Below are 20082 nucleotides of genomic sequence, written 5' to 3'. Positions count from 1 at the left end.
TGGAGTATGTAAAACACTTTAAAAGCTTTTCAGTGCTCCTCTTAACCATCTTAGTAAAAGCCTTCCTTCTCCTAGTTCCACTTCCCCACAACCTTCCCAGGGCCCTATACTGTAGTCCATTCTTATTCCTATCAATACTATTGTAGTGTTTGTGAATGATAGTTTAAGTATTATGACCTTCCCCAAGTAAATTTATACTTCCAAAAAGGGACTCAGGGAGGGTGCCAATCACAACTTCACAAAACTTATATATGAAAACTAGGATTCTTACAAGAGAAACGAACATGCATGTGGAACCCAAAGAGTTCACAATCCATACAGAAGTTTGCATATTTATGATAGTAGGACAAAGGAAGGAGGAGAAAACACAAATCTCCATTGAAAGGGTCATGACACGAGAAGGGGAAAGGTGCAGTAAAGGTGGTAAAAGGACAAAACCCTTCCCAAAGAGGAGAAGCAAAGCTATAGCAAAAGCCACATTCTTTTTCCTTGGGAACTGCTAAACTGTGGAGAAAAGATGGTCTGTTGATCTACATGGGTCCCAGATACACAAGCATTTTTCCCAGCCTGGCACAGACTGACTGGAGCCTATCTTGACTTCCAAGGACACACAGTTTGGGATGCAAACAACAAATCATGTCAGCTGTAGGAGAGGGGGCAGGGCTCATCCTTGACACTTTAAGGGCCTCCTGCATTGGAAAATATGGCAATTCAAAAAGAAAAATTCAAAGGATACTTTAACATTCCTTAACAAAGGAAAATGCTCCAGTACATTTTCTCACACTCTGCAACCCAATCAAATTAGTCTTCTTGCCATTCATTAATTATATACGACATCATATCTTATGACTCTGCAATTTGCGCTGGATGTCCCCCATGCTTGGATCACTCTTGCCTCACCTGTGTCAGAATATCTTTATCAAATTTTCAGATGACACAAAGCTCAGAGAGTTAGCTAACACATTAGAAAAGACCATGGCAGAGTACAACAATCAATGTTCAGCTCAAGAGTTACTAAATGAAGCTTTTTTTCTGAACCCCTATTCCCCAGCTGCTAATGCCACCCATTCAGAACTTTGTAGTTTTATCTATATTTTACATATACTCATATATGATCTCATATTATTTCCCTCAATATAACGTAAGCTCCTTGAAGGAAAGGATGTTTCATTTTGGCTTTTGTATCACCAGCTATTAGCAAAATGTCTGTTTTTGTTTCATAAATGTTTGTTGATTGACTATATACTTGATTTTTTGAACCTAAGTATTAAACTTTATATTATATTTCAAACACAGAGTGCAAGAGGAGTAATGATATTCAACGAAATTAGAAAGATAGATAAGGGCCAGGTTGTGAAGAACTTTAAGAGCTAAAAAGAAGATAATATTGTATTCTAGAGGCAATATGAGTTGGTTGAATAGAGGAGGCACATATCAGAACTACGTTTAAGGAACGTTACTTTGGTAGCAACCTGTAGGATGTACTGCAACTATGAGGGACCTGAAGCAATGAGAACAATTAGCAGGCTGTTAAAATAATCTAGTTTAGGTTGACTGTTGTGTGAATGACAGGGCTATATATGAAATACTATAATTCATAATTGAAGACTAATTATCTTTTTCAAATGACATTCATTTTTTATTTATCCTTATTGATTTTTAGTCTTGGAGCCACTGTGCAGTTCTCTTGTGATGAAGACTATGTTCTACAGGGTTCAAAAAGTATCACCTGTCAAAGGATAGCAGAAGTCTTTGCTGCTTGGAGTGATCACAGACCCGTATGTAAAGGTAAACCAAAGGCTTTACAATATGGTACCTCTTTATAATACTGTGATTATCTCTGCCTCTTTCTGCTGAATCATATTGCAATTTAGGACTTCTAGTAATGCTTTATTGTAATCTTTGCTATAGAATAATTCTGTGTGTGGCTTTGTTTTTCATAGTTATTAAAAAAAGATTACAAAAATTCAGACTTTTTTTTTTAGATTATACTACTTTGCCAAAATTCAGGACTCATTTTGTTCTAGGCTTGATAACATTTATTTACCAAAGTGTCCAATAGTTGTGGCATAAGTAGGAAAGAAGTGAAGGAAGGAAAGGTCATAAAGAAGTTTAACAGAAATCAGTGATTGCAGTAGTCTTGTATTCCCCTGATAATTATGGATAGGTATAATTGATTTATTAATAGAATGTAATCCAGGATTATTCCATATGTGGCAATCAAAAGCATTTTCAATTATGGAAATATACCTCTAACTTAACTATATGAAATAACTTTGCATTTGCACAATTCTATGTACATTTATGGCATTTTATAAATTATATTTCTGTATATATCTTGATTAATCAATCAATAAACATTTATTGTCTACTATGTACAAGACACTGTGCAAATATATATGCACATATATGTAGCACATATACATATGTTTTACTGCTTCAATGATCTATATTTCTATCAGCACAGGAATTCCCTCCATCAAGGCAAATCTCACCCTATCTATAATTCAGTACATAAGTCTATAAAGAGTAGCCTGAGGCACCATGTGTATATATGTATTTATTTGATCCAAATCTGTGATTTCATTCATGTGGATAAATTCCTGGGTAGAAACTAGGTTGACTGATGGAATAGAAGACTTTTTCTCTTAGTTACAGCTTAAGAGATTTGCCTGGGTTATGGAAAGCTTTAAGGTACTTACCTGTGGTCAAATAATTAAGATACGTCAGGAGGAAGACAAGGGCCCAGCCCTCTGTCCACTATGTTGCATTGTCTTCTCTCTATCTTTTTTTTTTTTCATTCAAGTCTGACACTGGCACATATAACAGCTCTGACCCTGGGCAAGTTACTTAACCTCTACATGGCCCTGGCAAATCTCTAAGGCTATAAGAACAAAATGAAGGTTTCAAAAAGTTTATTTTTTACGATTTCTAGAACAGGATAATAGAGGTAACATGGCTGAAATAGTCATTTTAACTTTACTATAAAGATTCATTCAGGAGTTTGAAGAGGGAATCAATTGTATGTTTGTATCATAAGTTTTTCAACAGAAAAAATGCTTTCCTTTCAAGACAGAACAAAGATCAGATGTCAATTGTTCTATACCTTAGAGAGATTATTAATATAACTGCTGTTTCTTGAATGAATGGCTGAGCAAACAAGAAATAATAATTTCAAGAGCATACAGAAGACTGTGTAAATACTAAACTAGAAATTTAAAGAGAAATTAATGATCCTTCAGAAATTTATAACAGCTAAACTTACACAAATAGTGATTTCTTCTGAAGGAGTTTGTGCTTTTAGTACATTATTCATCCCTAATTGATCCTATACCATACTTCCCACAATCTGCTCCAAATCTTCTTTTCTCTTAAACTTTTCACACCACCCTTCCTCACTCTCCTAGCAAAGGACATTCTTTGCCTCATATTTTTGTAACAATGACTATCCACGTTGTGGCTATTTGTTCTTCATTCTCTAAGAGGACCATGACAACAGGAAGGTGATGCCATGACATGAAAATGAATTGGATTTAAATGAGAGAGGGCTGTGCAAAGTCACCAGCCTCACTCTCTCCTCTGGAGCCATCTATGTCTAGTGGCAAGATATAGATCAGAACAACTGGAGATGGGGCAGCTAGGTGGTACAACGAATAGAGCATTGGTCTTAGAATCAGGAAGACCAATCTTCCTGATTTCAAATGAGTTTGACTATCCAGGACCCTACAGCTGGAAGGCCAAGTATAATGCATTTCACCCCTTTGCTGAGGCTCTCCAGTATGTTAAAGGGGGTTGGAGGTGTCTAGTTTCAGCCAGTGTCTCAAGTTCACTGATTATATTCCCCCAATTTTAGGGGGTGGTGTAATTGAATTGTACCTCAGTTCCATTTAGCCACTTAATAGTCAGATTAGATTGTCTGAAGGAATATTTGCTTCAAAGGTATATTAAGATTAAACATATAAATAAATACCTCCCCAACACTTGGGGGACATAACTTCCCTTATACCAAGAAAAGAAGAAGATAATGCCCACAGCTTAAATCAGTCTCTATATAGGGAGCATGGACCCACCAAGTTCCAAGTCCAAAGAGTTGCTGGGATGGCATGCTGGCACCCTGGCTTCTCAGGACTTCCTTCTTGGATAGGCTGCAACATTTTGTCTGCAATACTATCACTGAAGTTGCCATGGCTTTTTGCTCCTGGATCTGGGGAATTCACTGTCTGTGCCTATAACTGAAGAGGACGATAAAAACAGATCGAAACTCCAATCCCATTTCTCAGAGCTGTAGGGCCTAAAAGGAGCATGTGGGGAATGGAGGAAGTAGGTCTTCCCCCAGCCCAGCTTAATTCATGGTTCCTGTGCTGTGAGTGAACATGACTTTTACCCCCTGAATACTGCTGGAAAAAAAGAGATGTCCCAGCTTGGCATAATGTCAATTATACAATCTATAAATTTTATAAAATTGTATCAACAAAATACACAATATAGCCTGGCAATTTTAAAGACGTAGTCAATTCCAGCTACATAGCCAATAAGAGAAAGACTGTTCCTACTCATTTAGTAAGGGAAATCAAGATATCTTCTCCTAGATGCAGGTCTCTGCCCTCTCCCACATAGGTACCTTCATTTTTGGTAATCTGAGCATGGACCAAGCCCATTACACTTTACCAAGAAAATAGAAGAGATTCACCAGGAACTCCCTTTTATCTTCTTCTTTTATATCTCAATATCCCTTAACATCATCCCTCATTCTTTCCTCTTTTAGTCCAGTCTCTGATTAAGAGGTAGATTTTCTCTTGGCCAATTCCAACCCCTTCTCTGCATATGCTTGACCGCATTCTCTTTTTTTCTCTTCCAATAACTTGCCTACACAATCACTCCTTCTTTTATTTTTAATATCTTTATGTTTATAGGTTCCTTCCCTGCTGCCTTATAACACACCTAACTTTCAGCCATCCTTAAGGAGAAACTTTCTTTTGACTCTACTGTCTCATCAATCTATTATCCTTTATCTCTCCATTCCACATACTCCAAGAAAAAAATAAGTTTACACTTGCTTCTTCCACTTCTTCTACTATCATTCATCCATCATCTTGTGTGACCTATCTTTCAAATTCAACATTCAATTTAACACTGTTGTCTCCAAGGTTAACAGTGATCTCCTAGTGGATGAACTTTCCTTAACTATTATTTTTCTTAACCTCCACAGCACTTGATGCTGTTGAAAAGCTCTCCTCCTAGGTACCCACTCCCTTCTTTGTTTGGGAGACATATTCCTTTCCCTGAATTTCCTTCTACTACTCTGACTGTTGTTCCTCGGTCTCCTTTTCTGGATAACCATTCATAATCTGTCCCCGAACTGTTAGACGGCCCAAAATCTCTGTCACAGACTGTCTTTTCATCTCTCTCTCTCTCTCTCTCTCTCTCTCTCTCTCTCTCTCTCTCTCTCTTTCTATCCCTCTCTCTCTTCTTTTTTGGTGATCACACCAGCTCCCATTATCCATCTCTTATACCTTTGTCCAACCCTTGTCTCTCTTCTGTGCACTATTGATTTTGCCAGCTGCCCTTTGGGCATTCTACATTTCCTGAATTGAACAAATTAAAATTGCTCCTTCTTTCATTACTTTTTAAAATTTTTTTCAGAAAATCCTATCATTTATTTTTTTGAAATGACTTTCTGATTAACCTTTGCTTTCCATTCTAATTGCCACAGTCTTAAACCAAACCCTCAACAACTTATATCTAGATTATGGAAATTGTCTCATAACTGGTATGTCTCTTCAAGTTTTATACTTCAACCAATGTACCCTTCATACTGCTGGCTTCATTCTTTTCTAACATGAAAATTTATGTCATTCTCATGTTGTATGTTCAACCAACTAAAATGCTTTCCCTCTTATACAACCTATATTATATCTTTAGTCCCCGGTTTATGTGTCCCACAACCTCCACAGAATCATCCCTCCTTATGCTCTCTTTTCCTTCTCTAAGCTCCATTTTTGTCATACAATTGTGCTTCTAATGCCCAGGGATACACAGAAGCAGTAACAAAATGGATATCAGAGAGACATAGAGTGGGAAAAACAAAGACAGGTCTATCATATAGCAAGAGCAAAGAGTAACAGCCTGTGTGGCTGTGCTCCTTTGGCTCACACACAATGTTGAGATCCAGAGGGAGGTCCCTCAGCACAATGGATAGACTCTCACAGGAGGCTTTATATAAGAATATGACCTAGAGTTACATGAGATGGAAACATAGGTGGATTGCTGTCTGCATCATTAGAGGAAATACCCCCATCAGTGAGATCACAGCTCCATTGAAGTACAGAAACATAGTTGTATCTGGTTGTGTCATGTGTGCTAATCTTATCTCCCCATCTAAACTATAAGTTCATGAAGGTCAAAGACCATATTTTCTACTTCTCTGTCTTTTATAACATCTAGTAAATTTCCCAGAAAGGATACTCAATAAACACCAATCAACAGAGTCAGTTTCCTCAATCTTCTATTTTTTATTTTGCATATCAAGTGTCATGACATAACAAATTATGTATCTCCCTATGAATCAACATTCATGGAAATGTTTATGGTGATTATCCAGTGTCTCCACAGACAGGGTTCTCTGTGTTGGTGATGACTTTTTTGTTGCTTATAACATAATGCCTCTGTGAGATATAGATATATAGATATATGTGTGGATATATATACACACACATATGCATATGTATGTATGTATGTGTGTGTATATATACACATACGCATATATGTGTATATATACATACATAGTTTGTGTTCAACACTTATTAGTCAATCAACAAGGATTTATTAAATTCCTACTGTGTGACAGGAACTGTGTTAGTCACTGATCATTTGCCATAACATGTTCCAGGTGCTAACTATACTATAGAATTTGTCTCACATATTGACTTTCTGAGTATTGTAGCCATTAATTTAATCAAGGAGGGTCCAAATTTCCATCTTTTCCTGACATATCAAGCATTTCTTTTATGGATAATGAAATAAAGGTCTCCTGTTCAGTCATGCATGTTTGCGTATATACTGGATGGACATGAAGAAAATGTCTGTCCGAGTCATAGATAATTTGCTTAAATTAATGTGAATAGTATAAAAAAGCCCATAAGAGTTTTGAAGAGCACAACTAATGGCTGTGGTTTCTTTCAGTCTTTCTAAATTGTGTAATGATCATAGTTTAAAAAAAAGTTACTGGGTGCTTTTTTTTTAAATTCAGCTTTCTAACCTCCTGCCCCTAAATGCCTTACATAATACCTTGTCCATCTAGGCACTCAGTAAATCTCTATTGAATGAAGAGATTTTAGGAAAACAGAATTGAAAAGAGAAAAAAATTTAGCTTTCATCATATATCTGTGCCTAGAGATATATGGCTATAGGAAGTCATGCAAAACCTGAACAAAATGGGAATGTTTACCCAGAAGCAAGTGCACCTGCTGAAATTTACCAGGCATGATAGCAATGTAGCTAGAGACAGAATATCAAGTGACTTTCTTGCATGTGTTCGCCTTTTTAGCACAATGGAATACTGTTAGAGAGGAGATGATGCATATTAAGAAAGTTATTAGCAATTAATAGAGTGACATATGGTAAAAAGACAAATAGACAGATGGTCTGGATATGGCATTTTGTCACAGTAAATGAGTAAATGTTTCTTGGTGGTCATTATTTTTGTTCAAAGTACTACTTTGACATTTTATTAGGTTGTATTCATTAATGAATGATTTTTACTAAGCTCTAAAATTAATGAAGATTTTAATATATAAATACCTGATATTTTAAGATGTCATCTAAATATTAATTTGATGGAAGATAAACAGTAATGGATTTATTTACTTTTATTAGAAAAGGTGGGAGAGGTAGTGTAGTCTAGGAGATAGAGATTGAACCTTTACTCAGATAAACCTCAGATAAATTCCTGCCTCTAATATTTACTATTTATGTGACTGTGGGCAGAAAACTTACTTTTCTGATCTTCAGAAAACTCTTTAAAGCTATAAATTGTAGAGAGCTCCAACACTAATGAAATCACAGGTGTTTTGTTGTTTTGGGGTTTTTGTTTTGTTTTGTTTTGTTCAGCATGTTAAATATAAGCAAATGTTTTATTTGTTTGGTCCAGTCCAGGAATCTTATCAGGGTAGGAAATTCACTATATGATAAATCCCATAGCTACTGAAGATGAGGGTGTCTTTGTAACTCATATCTTAGAGATTTGAATGTATTAATGAGAGGTTAAGTGACTTACCTCCATGGTCAAATATCCAATGTATTCCACTATTAGTACCTGAACCCAGATCTTCCTGATACCAAAGTGAACTTTCCATTTAAGACACAATGATATCTTTAACTAGTAAAGACAGAATATAATATTGCTTAACTACTAAAATAATTATGGAATTATAAATTTTAAGGATGCTTTTTCACCAATGAATCAATCAGTTAATAAGCATTTATCATGTGTCTAATGTGAGTCCAAAATACCTTGCAAAAATCTTACCCAGGTTATTTCACTCAAAAAACTTGGGATAAAAATGGAATCATTAAAAAGCATGAAGATATCAGGGATCTTAGAAACTTCTAATGGCTATGAAGGTTATAAAAGAATTATAAGACTTAGTTTCTGCTATGAAAGAGAGGCAATATGCTGCATTTGATTTGAGTAAGGATACATCTGTCCAAATCCTGCCTCAGTCATTTACTAGCTGTGAAACCCCAAGTAAATCATTTAACTTCTCTGGGCCTCAGTTTCTTCATCTGTAAAATGAGTTGAACTCAGTGGCCTCTGAGGGACCTTAAAGCTCTGGAGCTATCCTTGAGTACTTTACACCATAAGTTGGTAGAAGTTCTATAATTCTAAGTAAATTCAGAGTAAATGAATGGAATAAGCATATGGAAAGATGTTCCTGATAACTTGATAAAACAATTTTACTTCATTTCTACTGGCCTTGAAAATAAATTAAAAACTTATGGTATTTCTCAGTTAGTTGATTGCCACAAGTACATTCCTTCCTGGCTGTAACCCAAACATTAAGCTCGTTCTCATTCTTTTTTGTTCCCATCCTTCTGAAAGTAAACAGGGTAGATCTAAAAATGTGAATGGACCAGAAATTGGCAGCTGGTGAGAAGTAACCAAGGATCATGGCTTTCAGGAGCACCCTTCAGGGCACTAGAGAATCATTTAACAGTTCATTATGGCATTAAACAAAAGTCAAGACTATGCTACTAAAGGAGGTGCAATGAGACAAAGTTTAGGATGATTCTGGCAGTTGCTAAATTTTTCCCTGGGAATAAGTAAGACATCTTATTTCTTTCTAAGTCACCTGGGAACAATTGACAAAAAACGAAACAACACTCTAGTGTTCCTGAATGGTGCCTGCCTACTGTACTCCCAGGGAGCAATGTACTCATCATATGTGAGTTATACATATTATGTGCGTGTTTGACAGAATGTTAAAATGCCCGTTAGGTACGTTCATTTCACCAAAGGAAAACACCACCTCACCAGGCACTCTCACTGGGCACATACAAAAAGACAGGAATACATTTTCACACTAAAAATGAGAGATGAACTCATTTTAGAAGCTGTCATGTACTGTCAGCTGGAAGTGTGTCAGAGTCACTCTAGAGATAAGTATTTCTCTAGGAGAAATGAAATAGGGTCACAAATGAGAGTACTGACACTTCATTTACACTCCAGCTGTCCTCTGCAGCCACTCTGAGCTTATTTACCCAAAGGAAAACAAGATGAGACAAAAGTCATTTTGCAGAATGGAAAATAATTTTGATATAAAATCAAATAGCAAATCAGGGCTTTAGAGGACATGAATTTTGTTTAAAGCTTATCAAACCTTCTAGATTACCACTTGTAAGCCACATTCAAACTTTCTTTTCTCCAAGAAAAACTGTTGTGTGGACAAGAGAACCCACCTGTTATGTGACCTGCAGTCCATTGGTTGACTATTTTAATTACTTTTTCAATGAACAGCAACATTTTTCCTTGAAGCCTATACCACAATAAAAGTCACTTCTGGTTTTGACTTCTTATTGAGTGCTTATTCACATGTGTAATAATGGGAATAATCAGTTAACTAGACACTACGAATTTCTGGATGATTCCATAGCGCATGTTTTTTTTTTTTAAGTGCAGCTAACATTTGCTTTTTAAGGCAAATATCAAAGATTTTTTAAAAATCCTTTGTTTTTACATTACCATTATTTCTCAATATATCTCATCCTTTCTACCACCCAGTCATATCTTTCTCACATCAACTTCAACAACAATTAAAAATTAAAAAGAGAAAAATAAAATAAGTCCAGCAAAACTAACCAACACATCAACCAAATCTACACTATAAGCACTGTTCCACATCTCTGCAAAGAAAATATTGTTTCACACTTCTATAAAGACAGGAAGGGGGACAAATTCTGATAATTCTTCTTTGGGGCTGAACTTGGTCATTGTAATTTCAAAGAATTCGTATTGATTCTTTTATCATTGTTATTTTCTTTCCATTTATATCATTGCTATCATTAGGCATATTTTCTGGTTTTGCTTCACTTTTCATCAATTCATATATCTTCCCATGCCTCCTTATAATCTTTGTATTGACTGTTTCTTATACTAAGGCAATATTTGATCACCTTCATGTACTGCAATTTGTCAATCTCTAAGCACCTTCCTTCTTTCCGGTTCTTTATTGACGTGAAAAGTGCTCCTTTGAATATTTGGGTATGCTTGAAACTTTTTTCCCCCTTTCTTTGGCTTCCTTTAGTCATGTGCCTAGCAAAGGGATCCGAGTAAAAAAGATATGGACATTTTATTCTTTTTTTTTTTTTAGCAAAATAACAAATCATTTTCTAGAATGTTTAAACCGATCCACAAGTCCGTCAGTTGGTTTTCTTACATAGCATCAATTCCCATCTTTTATTATCCTTACCAATTTCATAGTAAATGGAAATGATAATACCCCTCCCCTCAATTATTAAACCTTCCCATTATGAAGAAGCTGAGGAAGTAAAGGGAATTGATCATATTGGTTTCTTGCCTCCAGGGGCAGGGAGTAGTAGACATAAGAGGCTTATGGAGGAGTGAGGATCTGATTTTCCCCTTTTCATTTTCCACAGTCTGTGACTACTGAAGTTTAATTAGCACCTACTTAGCAAGAATATTTTTGTTGTTGTTTTTGTTTTATAGATTATCTTCCTATACATGTCACTTTTCCAACCAAAACTCCTAGAAAATAGCACTGCACACTTTGTGAAACACTTTATATGTGTTGTTGTATTTTATCTTCACAACAACCCTGTGAGGTAGATGCTATTACTGGTTATTCCCATTTTACAGATAAGGAAACTGAGACTAAGAAGGGCAAAGAGAGTTAGAGAAACACAGCTAATGTCTGAGACAAAATTCAAACTAAAATTTCCCTGGCTTGTAGACCAATTACTCACCTAGTAGCCTGGACCCTTTTCTCTTTGCTCTGTTAGTGATCTTATCAGCTACCACAGATTAAATTAACCTCTCTGTGGATGACTCTCAGATCTATAAATCTAGCCCTAATTTCTCTCCTGATCTATAGTCTCAAGTCACAAACTATTGGATGTGGATTTTCTATAAGTACCTCAAACTCAATAAGGCAAAAGAGCAGATCATGATCTACCTTTACCCCTAAACTCACCTTTTTCCAAACTTCCCTATTTACATTTGACTGAAACACCATCCTTTCAGTCACCAAGGTCCACAACAAAAAAATGATTCTTAAATATTCTCTTCTCCTCAACCGCTATGTACAATTAGTTTCTAAGTCTTATAGACATTACCTTTACCATTTCTTCTTTCTGTCACTTAGTTCAGGTCCTCTTCACCTTGTCTGAACTATTACAATAGCCTGCATTTGAATTCTGTGTTTCCAGTCTCTCCTATAGCCAATCTATCCTCCACAGAGCTTCCAAAATGATATTTCTATAGCATGTATGAACATGTCCCGCCTTAGTCCTGAAGACTTAACACTTTCCATAATGCAAACTCCTCAGCTGAATATTTAAAACCTTTCACAAACACCTAGGCAATGTGACCAACCTGCTGGAGCAATAGACATTCCCACTAACAAAAAAAAAAACCCTAAAAGAGAAACAGTATACTAGAGGTATAAAATTGCCACTGAATCCATAAGACAAAAAAGCAAGAAGCCCAACAAGATAGACTTATAAATTAACACTGAAAAATGTGAAACCTTTCACAAACTGTCTGCAGGGTAGTTCCTGGGCTTATTTCATATTACATCTTTTCGTGTACTCTATCCAAGCTGGCTTTCTTGTTGTTTCCCCAGACTCAACATTTCCTTCCTCTCCTCTGTTACTTTCCATCTGATCTCCCTCAGTTATTATTGCCCCACACCTTATTAGATGATCTCATGTATAACTTCTTTATTTATATGTTTTATCTGCTAGTAGAATATATAGCCTTGAGACCAGCGACTAAGTTTTTGTTTTTGTTTTTTGTATTCTCAGTGCCTAGCACATTGTAGGCACTTAATAAATCCTTGTTGGATTGGCTTGGTTTGGAAGATATTGAATAGAGGGTAGAACTCATTCCTTGTGCTTCTGCATTCTAGGGTTCCAAGTTCTCTGTTGGAACATCTCCCAACCACATAAGGGAATCTTTCCTGTCTCCTATCCCAAGTTACTAACAGTCCTAGTTAAAGACTCTGGGCAACACTAATGAGATTGTCCTCCTCTGCTAAACATCTAGGGACAGAAGTGGTAAGAGAAGTGTCAGACTTGGTATCCCCCTCCCCTCATTTTGTAGAGAGAACTTTATTATTTTTTTAGTGACAGCATTGAATTGGGAAGTCTAAAAAGTACCACTGAACTCTGAATAGAAAATCCTAAATCAATTTCTTCCTTCTTCATTCCGTAACAAAATAACTACTGTTTTAGACTGCCTATCTTTATTGTAACTGGCTCTGGATAGGGAGCACCAGGGTAGCTACAGTACACTGTAATGAACAAGAGGTGAGAAAGTGATAGAACTATTCCCATATCCTTTAGTTACTGCTTTCCCATTGTCTTCCTTTCACCAAGTCACTTTCCTTTCACCAATTTTGGCCATTCAGTAATTCAGTGTCTAGGAGATGGATGCTGATTTCCCTGATGAGGCGATGTGAAAGGATTTATGAAATATTACCTATATACTTTGGTTTTTTAGAGAGAATGAAGGAGTTCTAGGAAGGGTGGAATGAATAATCTAAAAAGAAGTCAGAAAGAAAATTATTCTGTTGAGGTAGAGATAGAAAGGCCAGCCTATATAAGAGAGAAGAAACCCTACTACCGAGGCTGTACAATAGGAGCATAGAGAGTCAACCTGGGTCTTCTGAGGAAGACAAATAATTTACATTTTATAGCATTTTAAGATTTGTAAAATACTTCCTTCATAACAACCCCACAAGGAAGATGTTCTTACTCTTTTGTAGATGAGGAAACCAGTACTATTTGCCCATAATCACATAGATAGTTAGTAGCAGAGGCAGGATTCAAAGCCAGCCTTCCTGATTCCAAGTCCAGCATTTAGTCCTTCAACATACTGTCGTTAATATACATGGTTGAAGGCCTTTTGTTAGTTGAAATCTAGATGTTAACATTTATTTTTCTCTTATTCCTTCAAAGTTATTCCTCCAAAGGTAGAATCATAGGTTCTTGGTACCACAGTATCTCAAAGCTAGAATAGAAATTAGATATCATGAATTTTATAAATAAGGAAACTGAGATCCACTAAGAGGTAATGTGTTTGGTCACACTGTGAGTTAGTTACAGTCAATAAGTACCAAGGTTTCCCCTACTTCCTGAAGAAATTCATTATACTTTTTGGGTAGCTCTAATTACCAGTGAATTTTTCCTTACCTCAAACCTAAATTTGACTCTTAGTACCTACCACCTATTTCTATTTCTGCAATTTTCAAACAAAGATAGTACAGCCTAATTTTTCTTCCAGGTCACACTAATCCTTCACATACTTGAGCATAACTGTCATATCTTACCCTTTGTGTCTTTTCTTCAGGCTAAATATTGCTAGTTTCTTCGGCTAGTCCTCACATGGTATGACCTAATAACCTTTTGCTATTTTCTTGATCAGTGCTGTCTCTGTCCTCCATTACCATAGTTAATTGAGAGCTAAGTGAAGGGGAAAAAAAACATGCAACAATCCAAAAAAGACCCTTTTTGTTTAGGCTACTCACATTTATGAATCATTTTAAAATGAAACAGAAAATTAGATGAGAAATTGATGAGCTTCAGATACCCAAGTCAGAAACTGTATAAAACTGTTAGCCAGAAAGATTTGCCTCATTAATAGTCATCTAAGATATGCAATTTGCTAAGGAACAATGCTTTCTATAACAAAGGCAAAAATGAAAGTAGACCATCATTGTGTAAGTGTGAAAAAATTATATAACTGTAGATCTATAATAATTGAACAAAAATAAATAGAACTCATTTGGACTAATCTTAACTTTTGTACTTTGCCATTCATTTGTTTTCTTTATAATCCAACTCAATGTGACATTTATAATGCTCTTATGCAAAATAGCTCAATTATATTTTGACAAATGCCTGAGTTCAGAACCTCTTTCATAAGGACTTTTGTTTGGCTATCACTAGGCTTTTCTATATTTCAACTTTCTATCATTCTGTTTATCTTAGCCCATCATTATATTTAAATAATTTATTTCTTATTATAAATATTACCTTAATATATAAATGCAGTTGTATACATTTAAATATACATTTTATACATATATATATGTTTTTGTATGTATACACAGATAAATAACCAGAATAAAGCATTTTTTTTGGTGAGGCAATTGGGATTAAGTAACTTGCCCAAGATCACACAGCTAGTAAGTGTGAAGTATCTGAGGCCGGATTTGAACTCAGGTCCTCCTGACTCCAAGGCTGGAGCTTTATGTACTATGCCACCTAGCTGCCCCCAGAACAAGGCTTTATTAAGCCATTAAACACCTCCTAGATGCTATGCTAAGGGGGTAGGAAGGTGGTATAAGACAGGCAAAAATGCTCTCTGCCCTTGACAAGGCTGTGTTCTAATGGAAGAGACAACATGTAAATGAACAGGTATGTATAAATCACATGCAGATTAGAAGGAAGTTAACCACAGACCAGAAAACTCTAGTAGCTGGGTAGGGGTGTGGGGAAACAAGAAAGTCCTCTTGCAGAAAGTAGCATTTGAAATGAATTTTGAAGGAAGCCGGTGATTCTAAGAGGTGGAGATGAAGAGGGAGAACATTGTAACCAGGGGTGGGGAACCTGTGGCCTCAAGGCCACATGCGGCCCTCTAGATCCTTGGGTGCAACCTTTTGACTGAGTCCAAGTTTTACAGGACAAATCCTTTTATTGAGGGGATTTGTTCTATGAAGTTTGGATTCAGTCAAAGCGCTGAACTTGAGGACCTAAAAGGCCACATGTGGCCTTGAGGCCACAAGTTCCCCACCTCTCTAAGCAAACAGAACAACTAGTGTAGACATGGAGATGGGAGGAAGAAGATAGTGGAAAAGGAAGTAGTCCAGCACAAAGAATGGTAGAGAAAATGTAAGAAACCTAGAAAGATAGGAAAGGGAAAGGTTATGAAGTGCTAAGAAAGAAAGAAAGAAAGAAAGAAAGAAAGAAAGAAAGAAAGAAAGAAGAAAGAAGAAAGGAAGGAAGGAAGGAAGGAAGGAAGGAAGGAAGGAAGGAAGGAAGGAAGGAAGGAAGAAAGGAAGGAAGGAAGGGAGGAAGGAAGAGAAAGAGAGAGAGAGAGAGAGAGAGAGAGAGAGAGAGAGAGAGAGAGAGAGAGAGAGAGAGAGAGAGAAAAGACTTTTTATTTTACCCTGGACACAATAGGGAATCATTGAAGTTAATTGAATATCAAGGTTGACATGGTAGGATCTGTGCATTAGCAAAATTACTATGACAGCTAAGTGAAAGATGATTTGGAGTGAGGAGATACTTGAAGCAGGCAAATCAATCAGGAGGCTTTTACAATAATATAGGCAAGAGGTAATGAATGTCTAGAGTATGGTTGTGACTGTGAGAGGAGAGAACAGGACATATGTAAGAGATGCTATGAAAGTAAAGATGACGAGATTTGACAGCTGATTGACTATGTGTGGGTAAATGAGAATGAGGATTCAAGGGTGACCTTGAGGTTGTGAACCTGGCTGATTGGCAAAATGATACCTTTGACTATGAACAGAAAATATGCAAGTAGGGAAGGTTTTAGGGGAATGATAATGATTTCTGTTTTGGTCATATTGAGTTTGAGGTTCCCATACGATATCATGATGATGATCATGATGATGATCATGATGACAATCATGTGATATTAAAATTTGATATACTATTTTGTTTTATTAAGACTTAATCAAGTTACTATTATCCCTCATTATGTTCGTTTAAAACTCCTTAAGCCTGAAATTTTAATTTCTTATATCACTCTTATAAGTCATCTACCACCTACTTTTAGGAGAAACTCACTTGAAAGGTAAAATATATCTCATGAAGTGTTGATGTCAGATACTCTAAGAATTCGAAGTTGTTGCTATGCTGTGCCAAATCCCCGTTCTCTGGTTCTAGCCAATGGTTACTTGATAACAGTCACATTGTTATAAATGGATTATGTCGCTTTACTGTAAAAGAACTGCCTTGACTGTCAGGGGGGTCTAGTTACTGTGGACCCTTGGATCCCATTTGGTGGCAATTGCTGGCTTGCTAATAAACAGATTGTGCCCAATTGGAACGTTGTTGCCTCATTTTCTCTTATTCACAGATTTCTATCACAACGATCACCATCATTTACACTTATATAGCACATTAAAGTTGGCAAAGTGTTTTACCTTTAAAGGTATCTCATTTGCTCCTAACAACAAGGCTGGGAGGTATATGCTATTATTATACCCCTTTTACAGTTGAGGAAACTGAGGCAAATGGAGGTTAAGTAACTTACTCAGGGTCATACAACAAATAACTGTTTGAGGCAGTATTTAAACTGAAGCCTATTTATATATAATGAGGGCCCTACAGATTAATGGGTAGTATTATACAAACACACACTTACAATCCTTTTTATGTAATGTAACATACCTGGAAAGTTATATTTCTCATTTTAGGCAGGCTATGAAAAAGTGCCTAGAAAAAGGTAATCAGGGTAGCAAGGGGGTCATATAAGGATCAATTAAAGGAAATGAAGAGGTTTAAACTGAAGAAAAGACTTAAGGGAGACATGATAGCTTTAAAGTTAAGACTCTAAACCTCTCTCGCTCTCTCTCTTTCTCTCTCTGTGAAAGAGAATTATAGTCATATTCATATTTCCAGCAGAGCAACTCTTTATATTAGAAGTAGTAGTATTTTGTGAATAATTATCACCAACTGATGAACCTGGAGGCTAGAATATGCATTTTAAGATATTTATAAAATTATTTTCTATAAATATTATAAATCCATTGATATACAAATATACTTAAATGTATATACTTTTCTGTAACATTATAAATATATATAATTATAAAACTATTTACAAAAATTTCCTACTCTGTGCAAACATTTCACGTAGTCATGATTATTCCACTGCATAGGACTCTTAAGAACAAATGTTTGCAATGCCAAACAATCTTCTTTTCCAAAAGCTCTGCTTTAAAGAAATGCAACAACATTTTTGTAAACATAGAACACTAATATATGGCTTTATTGTGAGTGGAATAAAAACAACTTTCTTGGGAAGCTGCTCCTTTATGCAGCATTGTAACAAAAGGGAGTCATTTTACAGGTCATGGTGCTTCCAGAAGAGGTGGCAGGCTGCTTCTTCACTTGCTGTGCTTATTCTATAGAGATTGATTGTGTTCCAATGTTGATGATTAAGCTCAGCTATAGAAATTTCTGAAATCAAGAAAAGACAGTCAATTGTGTATTCCTACATATACTATTTTTATTTTCATTGTAGCAAGTCTTATTTTTCTCTCCTTCCCATTGCCAAACTTCTCAAACACTTGACTGAAATCCACTCTCTCCATTGCCTCACAACCCACTTATTCCATTAGGCCCACCATTCTACCAAAACTCTAATGACCTGATTGCAAAATACAATGGCCTTTTCTTACTCTTCACTGTTTTTTTTTTTAACACAGTTAATCACTCATTTCTTCCTGAAGTTCTTTTCTCCTTTGACCTCTAAGAGACACTGCATTATGCTGGGATTACAATAACCTCTCTGACAGCAACATTTTTTTCCTTCATGCTTATTACTCCTTTTACCTCTGATTTGTGTTGTTCCCTAAAGTCTCAGGCCTTTGGCTCTTCTTTATGCATAATTTCTAACTGGATCCAGCCAAAATAGCTTTCTTCAGGTTCCTAACACAAAACATACCATCTTACATCTAAATACCTTTGCACATGCTGTGTTCCCCACGCCTGGAATGTATTCCCTCCTCATCTCCATTTCTTGTGGTTCCTAGTTTTCTTACAAAGCTAAGCTCAAGCTCTACTTTGTATATGAGTCCTTTTCTAATCACCCCAGCTGCTAGTATTTTCTTCCTCAATTATTTATATTTTGTATGTATTTTATAAGTATTTATGTGCAAATGTTGCCTTTCCCAATAAAATGTAGTCATTGAGGGCAGATTGATTCATTTTTGTTTGCTTCATAAGCTTATTGCCTAGCATATTAATAAATAGTTGTTTTTTATAGGGTATGACATATACTAGCATGTTTCAAACCATACTTGGACTATCAAATTCATAATTCAGAACAAGAGCTATGATTTCTACCCTTGGGGTACCAGGAACAACTCTGTTGGGCTGGGGTTTCTAATAGTATTGCTCCAGAGGCCCCATCTGGTATGTTCCCATTGATACCAATTGTCAAGTAATGTCTCAAGGAATATCATTTAGCAAATCAACATCAATTAGTTTTTACACTGGGACAATTACTCAAACACAGTATGACAACATGCTACACTGTGAGGAAACTCTCCCCCTTATTTTCTTTTATCCCTGAAGTAAATTGTACTTTAAAACATTACTTCTCCACTCAAGGTGGTTCTGGGAGTCCTGCTCTTCTCCCTGAATCTCCATCAAGTTTACTTCTATGTATGGCACAGCTAAGAGGCAAGTCACTCATTCCCTGGCTTGCCAGATTTAATCCAGTGCTGGGCTGTGTCAGTCCAGTAGGACTCTGGACTGACCTCTAAACAAGTCTCATCTACCAATGCTACTGACTGGTTGCTGAGGGAACTTTGATGGCTCTTTTGGTATTTCAGGCCTCACAGGATTATAACTTGGTTGATTTATTTTCTGATCCACAACCTAAAATTAGAAAAGATTGAAAAATAACGGAAAAAGGAGAAAAATATGCCTTGCATTTCACATGTACATAGTGACCAAGTGGAGAGAGACAGCCAGAGGCCTCTGCCTCCCTTGAAACTTTCACAGCAATTCTTCACTTGCTGAGGAAAGTCGTTCTATTAATATCACGTTCTACTTGTGTCACTAAAAAGTAAGCTGACAAGAGGCAGAGAATACCTGCAGGTGCTCTGAAGTGGGAGGGCAAAGTATCCTTCCATCATGCATTTCCAGAAGGAAGCTCACCAAGCCTCCATATGGATATTTTGTATGCTCTAAGAATTAGGCCATAATTAACCAGTCTACCCATTACACCTTTATTCAGGAGTATCCAAAATATTTATCTCCAGCCCTGATCATCTTCCAAAGCTCCATTTCTATATCTTCTCTTGGATATTTCCATTTTAGTATCTAAAAATAACACCATACTCAAGAGATCTAAGAGTAGATTGGATTTTCTACTTCTATCAATGCTATCTTAAGTTCCCCTTATTATATCCCAAGGACGTAAATCTTCAGCAAACTGATTAAAGATACACACACACACACACACACACACACACACACACACACAGAGGATTTGAATTCAGAGGACCTAGATCCAATTTCAACTGTAGTACATATTATACTGTGTAAGTATAGGATAAACTAATTAACCTTTCAAGACCT

The 20082-nt window shown here is 36.2% G+C and overlaps 1 long non-coding RNA gene across 1 annotated transcript in view; it reads left to right on the top strand.

Annotated features, from left to right (window-relative positions):
- The window catches only part of LOC144457026 (uncharacterized), a 128623-nt gene that overhangs the window by 33059 nt on the left and 75482 nt on the right, over positions 1 to 20082 (top strand). The window contains exon 2 of the long non-coding RNA XR_013486309.1: positions 1664 to 1788. This is a non-coding gene — a long non-coding RNA (uncharacterized LOC144457026). The remainder of the gene's footprint in view (positions 1 to 1663; positions 1789 to 20082) is intronic.

Source organism: Phascolarctos cinereus, unplaced genomic scaffold (genome assembly GCF_003287225.1).
Source record: "Phascolarctos cinereus isolate Bilbo 61053 unplaced genomic scaffold, phaCin_HiC Scaffold_4;HRSCAF=312, whole genome shotgun sequence".
NCBI classification, from domain to species: Eukaryota; Metazoa; Chordata; class Mammalia; order Diprotodontia; family Phascolarctidae; genus Phascolarctos; species Phascolarctos cinereus.
Note: the sequence above shows the minus strand (reverse complement) of the source record. Positions and strands in the feature narration are given on the sequence as shown.